Genomic DNA, 15722 nt, shown 5'->3' on the forward strand with positions numbered 1-15722 from the left:
TATGCGATTAATAGTTGCTAATATAGTTACTGATAGTTTTTTGATAGTTACTAATCAATCGCATTAATTCAACATGCAGAAAATGTTGTGGCTGCGGTATGGTATTAAATGTAACGCAAAGTGTCCGGATTCAAATACATTACTGTATACTTACTTCGATGTTATTCGTTTCTCTCTCAGGGTAAGCATCGAATATAATAAGGGTGGGGTTTAGATTCAATACTTTTATGGTTTATAAAATGACGCTTCCTTTGCTTTCGTTCATTTATTACTCTACTCTCGCACCGTGACGACTCGTTTGTTTTGGACCAAGCAGATAGCTAGTTAGTCTTTCAGTGGTAAGGCACACGAAAGCAGCTCGGATAAGCGCACCAGCCGCAGGATAGGTGAAGAAGCCACATCGCTATCGACCGGGAACTTTGCGTGAAATTCATCGCTATCGGAAGTCGACCGAATTGCTGATCCGCAAGCTACCTTTGCAGCTTTTGGATCGTGGAATTGCTCAGGACTTCAAAACCGACTTGCGCTTCCAAAGTTCCGCTGTTATGACGCTGCAGAAGGCTTATTCGAAGATACAAATTTGTGTGCAATCCACGCAAAACGTGAAACGTGATGTGACGACATCATGCCCAAGGACATTCAGCTGGCCCATCGAATCCAAGGAGAGGGTGCTATATTAGCTTAGCATATAATCAACGGCCCTTTTCAGGGCTCCAAATTTGATGGATTAGAGTTTAGAAAAGTTTTTACAGGCCAATCTGAAATCAAGTGTAATTAGCTGGAAAGCTTCTGAAGATTATTCTTTCCCATCAGTAGGATATTTTCGTATCCAATATTGGATGCTTAACATGAAAAACGGAAAATGTTTCGTATCGCGAAAATTATATAATTTTCAATCGATTATTGCTCAGTCGCCGAAATTTTCATACTTAGAGAGTTCATTCTCCTCTAGTCTGCCTTCCATATTGCCATCGTAAACCACACCTTCTCTCGATTTCATTCACGCACGAAAAGCATACTGAAATGATATTTGGTGGTGAAACCGATTCATTTTTCGTGAGGCGTCGTGCACAAATTACGTAACGCGATAAGGGGGGAGGGGGTAGATGTTGCGTTACTTTCTGTTTATTAGAGATAGGAAATTGCGTTACGAAAGGGGGGGGGGAGAGGTGGTTCAGAATTCGGATTTTTAGCGTTACGTAATTTGTGCACGACGCCTGAGGACATCGTCAAGACAACATCGTTACTGAACGAGCTGAACGGCGTGGGATCGAAGGATTCATTACCTGGCCTGACCTGACCTGAAATGCAATCAGTTTATTTTAACTGTGAGGGAGCGCAGAAAAGCCGATGCTGATACTCTCGTGACCAAGAGAGTATCAGCATCGAAATACGGTTCCTCGGAAAGACATAGAAGCAGCCGCCACACACACACACATACACGTGCGCAACTTTTTTCGTTTGCTGGTTATCGAGAGGAAACCTGGAAAGAAATGACCGTTGCTGAAAAATAATCTGCCAGTTCCCCTTGGAATTGAAAATTACATTCAAGCGAGTTTATTTTAATGTTTTCTATCCATATAATACTGCGACCACATACATTTGGTTTTGTGATTTGTCAATCAAGTGCAGTTAGCAGGAAAGCTTTTGAAGATTATTCTTCAGAACAAGGTTTTTTGTATCCAATATTGGATGCATAAAACCTTGAGTCTCCAACGTAACACTCTCGTTTTTGAAGTCACCCAAATATTTATTTATTCATTCATTCAGGATGGATTTAGATTCAACTTCAAACAAATGATCTCTAAATCAACGATAGTCCTACGTCACCCTTGCGGTTATACCATAGATATAACCCACTTCCTGTTTTTTGCTTTTTGAGTGTTTATTCAACCCAATGCGAATTTTAATTGTACTAACAACACCGTATAAAATTTCTTTGGACGAAAATGAACACAACAAAACAGACGGCTAAAAACCGAACGACCCGTTCTCGAGCGGGAACACACCTTGGTTCTTATTTATGAAAATTGAAATAAATCGTTTCATTTATCAATTTATTTTTTATACAACTGCTAACATATATAATTTTACACTTACACTTGTGCTAAATTTTCACCATACACGATCGGTCATTTTTTATGAAATTTCACGAAGCAATCAACAATAAAGTTGCAAATTTAAATTTTATTTGCTAGAATTAATCGTATTACTCACCTTACTTGCAATATAAAAATACTCCCGACTTGCATATATTTGCAATGTCGATTTCCCCCAGGCAGCTTGGTTTTGATATCTCTGTTATGGAACACATTCCGGTGGGAGCAAAAGCTCCCCCTATTTTAATGTAATTACAATGTCGATTTCCCCCAGGCAGCTTACTTTTGATGTCCCTGTTAAGCAACACATTTGGTGGGAGCAAAAGTTCCCCCTACTTTCATGTATTTACAATGCCGAATTCCCCCAGGCAGCTTGGTTTTGATGTCTCTGTTAGGGAACCGCCGCATGTGTCGTCAATTTCGACCAATCAGAAGTGGGTATGTCCGTTAGTATAGGGGTTGAGAGTATTCAATTGTTCGATACTTAATTTCATGACATGTAATATTTTATTCAATAGAAAAAATTGTTATGGAATGCCGAAATTGATTGACGAAAAAATTTGATCAATCCATCATGAAATGACTGGACATTTGGACATTGGACATTTTTCAAAATGTGCTCGATTTTCGATTTTCAATTTGTACCCCAATATGTTCCCGAAAGACGTAATCCTACGTCAAAAGGTTATTCAGTGAAGGAATCTATCATTCAGTGAAGTTAATCTGTTAAGACGCGTCCACATTACGCCAATCGGTCTTGGCCGCCCGGTAAAGCCGACTAAATGTGGACGTACCGCCCAGGCTTGCCGACGTGCCGAAAACCGAATTGAATCAAACCGAACCCAACCCGAAACAAGTGGGTCTGGTTCGAGAAAGTCGAACCAAAATAAAACGAAGTAAATAAACGTTGACGACATTGTACTTCGTGTGTTCGTGACGGCTTCGTGCATCCGATGGGACTTCGGCTTCGTGTACCCGATAAGGCGTCCACATTACATAACGAACCGAATATGCCGCCTGGTACAGGTCGATCGGCATCATTCGGCATAATGTGGACGCGCCTTTATATTCACGACATGCACTTCAGTTCTCTACTTCAGAAACAAAGACATTCTAATACATTTTTACACTTCAATTTGACTCGATTGCTACATTCAAGACGACAGAATCGCGAGAATTGATACATGCTCATTAAAGCATCCTCAGAAGAAGAGCTAGTACTTACTGAATCGGTTTTCATCTAAATCAAAAACCTAAAATCATAACTTTGGGGGAAATGAATTGTATACAACCTTATTACGGCTGTCACCGTGTGTGAAGAATCCAGTAGAGTTCATCCGTCGTGACAACTTTGATGAACTCGGTGTTATTATGAATACCACGATACTGTCATATCACGGAGAAAAACAGGTATATTTGTCACTTGCTTTAGATGGTGAAAGCTAGTCACACGGAATGGAGTGAGTTTAATTTCGTATTTTTTAGCTTTTTTGCTAAAATTTTGAATCTTGTCTTGTCTTGTTTAAGAAACAAAAGATGAACAAACAGCAATTCACCCGCCTGGTGGCATTTTTATACCGAAATTCTGATGTATCCAGAGGACGTAAATTTGTTTATTTGGATTCGGTAAATGCGCTATGGGATGTAATTAAGGATTAAAAATGTAGTTCCCGTAGTTCAATTAAAACATGGCGAAGGTCTAGTTGCGATTGTCCTGAATGAACAGAATTTTTGACGTAGGACTACGTCTTTCATTTCTATACCGGGGTGTAAAATCAAAGTTTCGAAAACGAAAGCGTTACGCCGGAGACCGAGATTTTGAGCGTTAATAGCTCCTAAACAACTGAACGAAATGGTATGATAAACACTTCATTCGAAAGATAAAATGTCTACGCGTTCTATACTTGTTACTTTTTGATCCAAAAACTTTTTTCAATAGCCTTAAAATTGCTTTCAAAACAGGCTATTGAAATCACCAATCGGTATATAAGCGAGCGCCGCTCGGAAATCCACTCAGTTCTAATTGAACAGCGATTGGAGCATGTTGTCGCTGTTGTGGTGAAGCTCTTCGTTTATCATGAAAGCGCGGATGAACGGTGTCACCAAGAGCCTGTTTGTGCACCCTAGGCCAGAAGGGAATCCATCAGGAGGAGAGTGATGCCACAAACGGTTCCCCGGGAAGACATCGCTACACACACATACACGCGCGGAATTCTTTCCGTTTGGATGCCATTCAGCATTGAGAAAGTTCCGGAAAGATCTAATCTTTTCTAGAAAATAATCTGCCAGTTCCTCTGGGAATTTAAAAATACATTCATGTGAAAGAGTTTATTTGAATGTTTTCTATCCATGTAACACTGTGACCAAATACATTTGGTTTTGTGATTTTTCAATCAATCGCAATTAACAGGATAGCTTCTGAAGATTATTCTTCACCATCAGTAGGATATTTCCGTATCCAATATTGTATGCGCCCGCAATCGATTATTGCTCAGTCGCCGAAAGTTTCGAGCTCAGAGAGTTCATTCCCCTCTAGTTTGCCTTCCAAATTGCCATCGTAAACCACATCTTCTCTCGATTCAATCACACACAAAAAGCATACTTAAGCGATATTCTGGTGGTGAGACACATTCATTTTTCGTGAGGACATCGACAAGACAACATCGTTGCCTAACGTGCTGGAGGAGGTGAACGGCGAAGGATCGACACATACACGCACAGAATTCTTTCCGTTTGGATGCCATTCAGCATCGAGAAAGTTCCGGAAAGATCTAATCATTGGTGGAAAATGATCTGCCAGTTCCTCTGGGAATTTAAAAATACATTCATGTGAAAGAGTTTATTTGAATGTTTTCTATCCATGTAACACTGTGACCAAATATTTTTCAATCAAGTACTATTAACAGGTGGTTATCGAGTTAGTATTAACCACTGGTGGGCTTCCAGTATTGAGGAAAATGTGGAAATATCTAATCGTTACTGAAAATAATCTGCCAGTTCCTCTGGGAATTTGAAAATACATTCATGTGAAAGAGTTTATTTTAATGTTTTCTATCCATGTAACACTGTGACCAAATATTTTTCAATCAAGTACTATTAACAGGTGGTTATCGAGTTAGCATTAACCACTGGTGGGCTTCCAGTATCGAGGAAAATGTAGAAATATCTAATCGTTACTGAAAATAATCTGCCAGTTCCTCTGGGAATTTAAAAATACATTCATGTGAAAGAGTTTATTTGAATGTTTTCTATCCATGTAACACTGTGACCAAATACATTTGGTTTTGTGATTTTTCAATCAATCGCAATTAACAGGATAGCTTCAGAAGATTATTCTTCCCCATCAGTAGGATATTTCCGTATCCAATATTGTATGCGCCCGCAATCGATTATTGCTCAGTCGCCGAAAGTTCCGAGCTCAGAGAGTTCATTCCCCTCTAGTTTGCCTTCCAAATTTCCATCGTAAACCACACCTTCTCTCGATTCAAACACACACAAAAAGCAAACTTAAGCGATATTCTGGTGGTGAGACACATTCATTTTTCGTGAGGACATCGACAAGACAACATCGTTGCCTAACGTGCTGAAGGAGGTGGACGGCGAAGGATCGACACATACACGCGCAGAATTCTTTCCGTTTGGATGCCATTCAGCATCGAGAAAGTTCCGGAAAGATCTAATCATTGCTGGAAAATAATCTGCAAGTTCCTCTGAGAATTTAAAAATACATTCATGTGAAAGAGTTTATTTTAATGTTTTCTATCCATGTAACACTGAGACCAAATATTTTTCAATCAAGTACTATTAACAGGTGGTTATCGAGTTAGTATTAACCACTGGTGGGCTTCCAGTATCGAGGAAAATGTGGAAATATCTAATCGTTGCTGGAAAATAATCTGCCAGTTCCCCTTGGAATTGAAAATTACATTCAAGCGAAAGAGTTTATTTTAATGTTTTCTATCCATAAAATATCCATATAATACATTTGGGTTTGTGATTTGTCAATCAAGTACAGTTAGCAGGTTAGCTTCTGAAGATTATTCTTCAGAACAAGGTTTTTCGTATCCTATATTGGATGCATAAAACCTTGTGCCTCCAACGTAACGCTCTCGTTTTCGAAGTCCCCCAAATATTCATTTATTCATTCATTCAGAATGGATTTAGATTCAACTTCGAACAAATGATCTCTAAATCAACGATAGTCCTACGTCACCCTTGCGGTTATACCATAGATATAACCCACTTCCTGTTTTTTTTTTTGACGTAGGACTACGTCTTTCATTTCTATACCGGGGTGTAAAATCAAAGTTTCGAAAACGAAAGCGTTACGCCGGAGACCGAGATTTTGAGCGTTAATAGCTCCTAAACAACTGAACGAAATGGTATGATAAACACTTCATTCGAAAGATAAAATGTCTACGCGTTCTATACTTGTTACTTTTTGATCCAAAAACTAGTTTCAATAGCCTTAAAATTGCTTTCAAAACAGGCTATTGAAATCACCAATCGGTATATAAGCGAGCGCCGCTCGGAAAACCACTCAGTTCTAATTGAACAGTGATTGGAGCATGTTGTCGCTGTTGTGGTGAAGCTCTTCGTTTATCATGAAAGCGCGGATGAACGGTGTCACCAAGAGCCCGTTTGTGCACCTTAGGCCAGAAGGGAATCCATCAGGAGGAGAGTGATGCCACAAACGGTTCCCCGGGAAGACATCGCTACACACACATACACGCGCGGAATTCTTTCCGTTTGGATGCCATTCAGCATTGAGAAAGTTCCGGAAAGATCTAATCTTTTCTGGAAAATAATCTGCCAGTTCCTCTGGGAATTTAAAAATACATTCATGTGAAAGAGTTTATTTGAATGTTTTCTATCCATGTAACACTGTGACCAAATACATTTGGTTTTGTGATTTTTCAATCAATCGCAATTAACAGGATAGCTTCTGAAGATTATTCTTCACCATCAGTAGGATATTTCCGTATCCAATATTGTATGCGCCCGCAATCGATTATTGCTCAGTCGCCGAAAGTTTCGAGCTCAGAGAGTTCATTCCCCTCTAGTTTGCCTTCCAAATTGCCATCGTAAACCACATCTTCTCTCGATTCAATCACACACAAAAAGCATACTTAAGCGATATTCTGGTGGTGAGACACATTCATTTTTCGTGAGGACATCGACAAGACAACATCGTTGCCTAACGTGCTGGAGGAGGTGAACGGCGAAGGATCGACACATACACGCGCAGAATTCTTTCCGTTTGGATGCCATTCAGCATCGAGAAAGTTCCGGAAAGATCTAATCATTGGTGGAAAATGATCTGCCAGTTCCTCTGGGAATTTAAAAATACATTCATGTGAAAGAGTTTATTTGAATGTTTTCTATCCATGTAACACTGTGACCAAATATTTTTCAATCAAGTACTATTAACAGGTGGTTATCGAGTTAGTATTAACCACTGGTGGGCTTCCAGTATTGAGGAAAATGTGGAAATATCTAATCGTTACTGAAAATAATCTGCCAGTTCCTCTGGGAATTTGAAAATACATTCATGTGAAAGAGTTTATTTTAATGTTTTCTATCCATGTAACACTGTGACCAAATATTTTTCAATCAAGTACTATTAACAGGTGGTTATCGAGTTAGCATTAACCACTGGTGGGCTTCCAGTATCGAGGAAAATGTAGAAATATCTAATCGTTACTGAAAATAATCTGCCAGTTCCTCTGGGAATTTAAAAATACATTCATGTGAAAGAGTTTATTTGAATGTTTTCTATCCATGTAACACTGTGACCAAATACATTTGGTTTTGTGATTTTTCAATCAATCGCAATTAACAGGATAGCTTCAGAAGATTATTCTTCCCCATCAGTAGGATATTTCCGTATCCAATATTGTATGCGCCCGCAATCGATTATTGCTCAGTCGCCGAAAGTTCCGAGCTCAGAGAGTTCATTCCCCTCTAGTTTGCCTTCCAAATTTCCATCGTAAACCACACCTTCTCTCGATTCAAACACACACAAAAAGCAAACTTAAGCGATATTCTGGTGGTGAGACACATTCATTTTTCGTGAGGACATCGACAAGACAACATCGTTGCCTAACGTGCTGAAGGAGGTGGACGGCGAAGGATCGACACATACACGCGCAGAATTCTTTCCGTTTGGATGCCATTCAGCATCGAGAAAGTTCCGGAAAGATCTAATCATTGCTGGAAAATAATCTGCAAGTTCCTCTGAGAATTTAAAAATACATTCATGTGAAAGAGTTTATTTTAATGTTTTCTATCCATGTAACACTGAGACCAAATATTTTTCAATCAAGTACTATTAACAGGTGGTTATCGAGTTAGTATTAACCACTGGTGGGCTTCCAGTATCGAGGAAAATGTGGAAATATCTAATCGTTGCTGGAAAATAATCTGCCAGTTCCCCTTGGAATTGAAAATTACATTCAAGCGAAAGAGTTTATTTTAATGTTTTCTATCCATAAAATATCCATATAATACATTTGGGTTTGTGATTTGTCAATCAAGTACAGTTAGCAGGTTAGCTTCTGAAGATTATTCTTCAGAACAAGGTTTTTCGTATCCTATATTGGATGCATAAAACCTTGTGCCTCCAACGTAACGCTCTCGTTTTCGAAGTCCCCCAAAGTCCCCCATTTATTCATTCATTCAGAATGGATTTAGATTCAACTTCGAACAAATGATCTCTAAATCAACGATAGTCCTACGTCACCCTTGCGGTTATACCATAGATATAACCCACTTCCTGTTTTTTTTTTGACGTAGGACTACGTCTTTCATTTCTATACCGGGGTGTAAAATCAAAGTTTCGAAAACGAAAGCGTTACGCCGGAGACCGAGATTTTGAGCGTTAATAGCTCCTAAACAACTGAACGAAATGGTATGATAAACACTTCATTCGAAAGATAAAATGTCTACGCGTTCTATACTTGTTACTTTTTGATCCAAAAACTAGTTTCAATAGCCTTAAAATTGCTTTCAAAACAGGCTATTGAAATCACCAATCGGTATATAAGCGAGCGCCGCTCGGAAAACCACTCAGTTCTAATTGAACAGTGATTGGAGCATGTTGTCGCTGTTGTGGTGAAGCTCTTCGTTTATCATGAAAGCGCGGATGAACGGTGTCACCAAGAGCCCGTTTGTGCACCTTAGGCCAGAAGGGAATCCATCAGGAGGAGAGTGATGCCACAGACAGTTCCCCGGGAAGATCTCGAAGCAGCCGCTACACACACACACACACATATATACACACGCGGAATTCTTTCCGTTTGGATGCCATTCAGCATCGAGAAAGTTCCGGAAAGATCTAATCATTACTGGAAAATAATCTGCCAGTTCCTCTGGGAATTCAAAAATACATTCATGTGAAAGAGTTTATTTGAATGTTTTCTATCCATGTAACACTGTGACCAAATATTTTTCAATCAAGTACTATTAACAGGTGGTTATCGAGTTAGTATTAACCACTGGTGGGCTTCCATTATCGAGGAAAATGTGGAAATATCTAATCATTGCTGGAAAATAATCTGCCAGTTCCTCTGGGAATTTAAAAATACATTCATGTGAAAGAGTTTACTTTAATGTTTTCTATCCATGTAACACTGTGACCAAATACATTTGGTTTTGTGATTTTTCAATCAATCGCAATTAACAAGATAGTTTCTGAAGATTATTCTTCCCCATCAGTAGGATATTTCCGTATCCAATATTGTATGCGCCCGCAATCGATTCTTGCTCTGTCGCCGAAAGTTCCGAGCTCAGAGAGTTCATTCCCCTCTAGTTTGCCTTCCAAATTGCCATCGTAAACCACACCTTCTCTCGATTCAATCACACACAAAAAGCATACTTAAGCGATATTCTGGTGGTGAGACACATTCATTTTTCGTGAGGACATCGACAAGACAACATCGTTGCCTAACGTGCTGGAGGAGGTGGACGGCGAAGGATCGACACATACACGCGCAGAATTCCTTCCGTTTGGATGCCATTCAGCATCGAGAAAGTTCTGGAAAGATCTAATTATTGCTGGAAAATAACCTGCCAGTTCCTCTGGGAATTTAAAAATACATTCATGTGAAAGAGTTTATTTGAATGTTTTCTATTCATGTAACACTGTGACCAAATATTTTTCAATCAAGTACTATTAACAGGTGGTAATCGAGTTAGTATTAACCACTGGTGGGCTTCCAGTATCGAGGAAAATGTGGAAATATCTAATCATTACTGAAAATAATCTGCCAGTTCCTCTGGGAATTCAAAAATACATTCATGTGAAAAAGTTTATTTGAATGTTTTCTATCCATGTAACACTGTGACCAAATATGTTTCAAGCAAGTGCTATTAACAGATGGTTATCGAATTAGCATTAACCACATGTGGGCTTCCAGTATCGAGGAAAATGTGGAAATATCTAATCATTGCTGGGAAATAATCTGCCAGTTCCTCTGGGAATTTACAATTACATTCATGTGAAAGAGTTTATTTCAATGTTTTCTATCCATAAAATATCCATATAATACATTTGGGTTTGTGATTTGTCAATCAAGTACAGTTAGCAGGTTAGCTTCTGAAGATTATTCTTCAGAACAAGGTTTTTCGTATCCTATATTGGATGCATAAAACCTTGTGCCTCCAACGTAACGCTCTCGTTTTCGAAGTCTCCCAAATATTCATTTATTCATTCATTCAGAATGGATTTAGATTCAACTTCAAACTAATGATCTCTAAACCAACGATAGTCCTACGTCACCCTTGCGGTTATACCATAGATATAACCCACTTCCTGTTTTTTGTTTCTATTTTTAGAATTAGACTGAGAGAGAGTTGCAACACTATAAAATGGCAATGGAGGCCACTGGCCCAAATACGGTCATTATGATTGATTATGTATAATATTGATTTGTTGATATTTTGAATATAAAATAATAACCAACATTGCAGAGCTAGTTTTTTGTAATTCAAACATTCACAATTGGCGGACCAGACCAGAATCAGGACGATAGTTATAACTTTTTACGTTATAGATATTTTCAACGGTATTGTTTTGAAGACATACTTTGAATGAAAGAATATTGAAAAAGAGATAATAAGTTTCAAACATGGAAAAAATGAGTCCATCATTGCAAAGCATTCGCAAGATACTGGCCCTGATTCTCGAATACACTTCACGGTGGAAACGAAATGAACGGCACGCCATTGAACTACGTTTTACGAGTTAGTGAAGTGCCGAAGATAATGATGAGTTTTCAGGCAGAATGAGCACTTTTCAAATAAAAAATCATTAATGAAAATTAACTTCTTCGTATCAAACTGGTATTCAATGTGAGTGGAAAACATTGTTTTCTTCATGTGGTATAATAATCTCATACAAAAATTTCACCTGAAGATAATTTGATATTATAATGATAAGTTTAGTGGGAAACTAATTTCGTATCCAGATGTCGACACCGTACCGTTGCCATCGCGAATACGTTTCATTCCGTTTCCACCGTGAAGTGTATTCGAGAATCAGGCCCACTCTTTTTAAATTCTTCTCTAGTTCTTTTTCCATAATTTTGATATCCGTCTAAAGAAAATCTCAATCACTTTCCGCTTTTGTCAAATTCCTTGAAACCCATCAGATGTTTTCTATGAGGATTATGGTTCTGACCGAAGTTGCTGATCAGTTTCTGTTTAAATAATTAAATCAAACCTCATGTCCCGTATATCAAGTTACACGAGAATGGGAAGGATAAGAGGATTAAACTTCAGAATCCCATATGGGAGTAGCTCAGATTATACTGATCGTGAGGTGGGTAAATTCGGGTTTGTTCTGAGATATAAAAGATATTATTATTCATCAAAATTGTAGAAATGGTTCATAAAAAATTATTCTGAATATTTCGCACTACTCAAACGAGTAAGACAGAGCTAAGTACAAGAGTATGCGAGATTTCAATTATTAAACATAATACTCAAGTTTTATCTCTAGCGTAAAATTACATTCCCATATGTTCAACATCTACATTATTCCCGACCAACCAAGTATTCATCTTTGAGCCAGCATTTGATTCAGTGATGTTCGTGATCAGGCCCAATGTGTCTAGAAGAGCAAGAGTCGATGGCTAACCAACACTATTGCGCCTTCTTATTGACATCAATCAGTCGCTACTTGGAAAGACGCCTGGACATTTGAAGCAAAATGCTTCGACTCACAAATCGGGCAGTTCTCATCGTGTTAGTAAGGTTTTTGAATCCATGGTTCAATCTGTACTATACAAAGTTGAACACATGAAAGATTTCCAAAATCCATTAATCGGAAAGTTGCAGTTGCAATTTTATCATCACGTATACAATAAAAAAATGGACTAATTTCGATTGGCGATGGGAAAAAACAAAAAAAAAATTAAAGGGAACAAATTTTCATTCATTCGTTTATTATGCCTTCCACAAACAATCTCCGACGCCTTGCCGGGCGACCTTACGTCAGTTAGTCGAAACACTTGCAGATGCCGATGAAAAGATTGATGCCAACATGTTCTTTAGCTCTTTCGTGGCCTTGGCGATCAGCTGCTTCTCCTATTTGACCACGAAATTATAAGAGCTGGCCTCCGTTTGAAGTAAGTACCCGTAAAACATCCTGCCCTTTGCCAGTCGTTGCCATTCAACGTCAATAAGGTCTCGTTATACATCATGACCACGACGTCGCGCTTCTCCGGAAAGATGTTTTCCACCAACACCCTCAGCCGCTTATTCTGGGTGATTGGCAGTTCGGATACGACCGGCTTCGACTGACGCTACTGAATAAAAATTTCCATTTTGGCCAGTTACACCGTTTGGTCGGTCACTCCGACCTGCCGGCTTTAGAAGCGAATCGATGAGGCCACCTTACTCTCGGTCTACCTCATCAGCTTCTGCTGAACTTTCGGGTGGCTGGAACCAAAATTCCGTTCGACGCTCTCTCCTTTCTCCAGAAGGAAGAGGATGTTGTAAATGACGGATCGGGTATATCCGGCTTGCTCCTGCAATCCTTTGCGATGTGCCCGAATTTTTTGCATTTCCTGCATTTCGGACCCTTTGATTCCGTCTTCGGTTGATTGGCCGGTTTCTGCTGCTTGTTGAATCCTCCACGCTTACCTCTTGCCAGTAGTGCCGCATCCGACATTGGTACCTGCAGCTCCTGCAGTGGCTTTGTCTTGATCGCATCTCCTGTTACAGGGGTTCCAGAGTTTTCCAGAGCCATAATCATTGGTCTGTACTCGTCAGGAAGACCACACAGCAGCAACGCGCCAATCCACTCATCCGAAATTTTGAATCCAATCCCGTTGAGTTGGTGAGCCGTCGAAATAACTTCGTTGACGTATTCAGACATCGACGCACAGCTTCCCAGGTCTGTCTTCACTAGTTTCCGCAGAAGTCCTACTCGCCTAGTGAGTCCGGAGTCTTCAAACGCTTTCTCCAGATTATCCCAGACTTGCTTTGCAGTCGTCGCTTCCTCTACATGAACGTAATTCGTTGGTTCCAACAGAAGAATAATCTTCGCTCTCGCTTTTCGATTCTTGACAGGGTCGATAGCTTTGAAAGTTCCATCCTCGTTCTTCTCGGGCTTGACGGCCTCCCAGAGGTCTTCAAGTTCGAGGTAAGTCTTGACGGCGAACTTCCATGTCGCCCAATTTTCCCGTCCGTACAATCGCTCGATTCCAGGTAAGCTTGAAGCACCGTGTGGTCTCGAATCTTGATTTCCCAAATTTCCAATTCTTGATGTTGCCATTTCGAATCTTCAAAGCTTCAAAAAAAAAAACGATGAATAGGCCCATAACCTATTGTAGCTTCGAGTGAAAAATCAACTTGATTGTTTGACGGTACCTAACGAAATGAAAATTTTATTTTCCTATATTGAGTCATGGCTTACTACACTACAATACTAGTTGTATTCATTGTATCGAGTCATACTATAGCTTGTTGGAAAGGTGCGCGCTATAATATAGTTCTTAACAGTATTTTGTTTGGTTAAGTCGTTCGTGAGTTATAGTGTCGCAAATATGGAGCAAAATAAAGAGAAAACCCGACATATTTTACAGTACTACTATGACAAAGGCAAAAATGCATCTCAAGCTGCCAATAAAATTTGTGCAGTTTATGGACCCGATACAGTTTCCATTTCCACCGCACAACGATGGTTTCAACGTTTTCGTTCTGGTGTAGAGGTCAAAATCGCTGAATTAGCCGAGAAAGACCGGCATAGTAGCAGTCGTAGCATCGGCCAAGAGCTGGGGATAAGTCATCAAACCGTTATTAACCATTTGAAGAAGCTTGGATTCACAAAGAAGCTCGATGTATGGGTGCCACACACGTTGACGCAAAAAAACATCTTTGACCGTATCGACGCATGTGAATCGCTGCTGAATCGCAACAAAATCGACCCGTTTCTGAAGCGGATGGTGACTGGCGATGAAAAGTGGGTCACTTACGACAACGTGAAGCGCAAACGGTCGTGGTCGAAGCCCGCTGAAGCGGCTCAGACGGTGGCCAAGCCCTCATTAACGGCCAGGAAGGTTCTGCTGTGTGTTTGGTGGGATTGTCAAGGAATAATCTATTATGAGCTGCTTCCCTATGGCCAAACGCTCAATTCGGACTTGTACTGCCAACAACTGGACCGCTTGAAGGTAGCACTCATGAAGAAGAGGCCATCTTTGATAAACAGAGGCCGCATTATCTTTCATCAGGACAACGCCAGGCCACACACTTCTTTGGTGACGCGCCAGAAGCTCCGAGAGCTCGGATGGGAGGTTCTTTTGCATCCGCCGTATAGTCCGGACCTTGCACCAAGTGACTACCACCTGTTTTTGTCCATGGCGAACGAGGCCTGTGAAAATTGGCTATCCGAGTTTTTTTGACAATAAGGAAGCGAGCTTCTATAACAGGGGTATTATGAAATTGGCATCTCGTTGGGAACAAGTCATCGAACAAAACGGCGCATATTTGACTTAAAACAGATGATTGTAACTAATTTTATGAACAAATGAAAATTCGAAAAAAAATACCGCAGGACTTTTTTGACAGCCTAATATTTGACATTCAACATTCATCGCTTCAAGCCCCTCGCTCATCACAGGCCTACATCAAAATAAAAAATACTCTGCTATCGCTCCCACGAAATTGACACATCTAAGATAGTCATAAAAAGAGGTGCACCGATTTCGTATCTTTGTTTGTATGAATGGTACAAAAATGGGATGGTGGAAAGCCAAAGAATTCTCGCGTAACTTTTGAAAACGTCCTAAGTAACAAATGTAAACAAATCGAGTTAATGGATTCACACTATTAGTTATCAATCATTTAATGCATTGAGAAAACAATCGTTCAAGTATCTATCCTTTTCACCTTTTTATCGCCGATACAAAAAATGACCAATGTACAGATTCGAATTTTAAGCACTCGACTGTTACTTCGGACACTACTTTCCTCTGACGCTCGATACATCCGAAGTAACAAAGCAACCAATACAACACGAAATCGCACTTCGGTTATTTTGAGTTTTTGTTATTTTTGGGTGTTGATATCGTTTTTAGTTCAATTCAACGAGTTATAACAATAATGATCTGCTTTTAGCAC

The sequence above is a fragment of the Toxorhynchites rutilus genome, chromosome 3 (assembly GCF_029784135.1).
Source record: "Toxorhynchites rutilus septentrionalis strain SRP chromosome 3, ASM2978413v1, whole genome shotgun sequence".
NCBI classification, from domain to species: domain Eukaryota; kingdom Metazoa; phylum Arthropoda; class Insecta; order Diptera; family Culicidae; genus Toxorhynchites; species Toxorhynchites rutilus.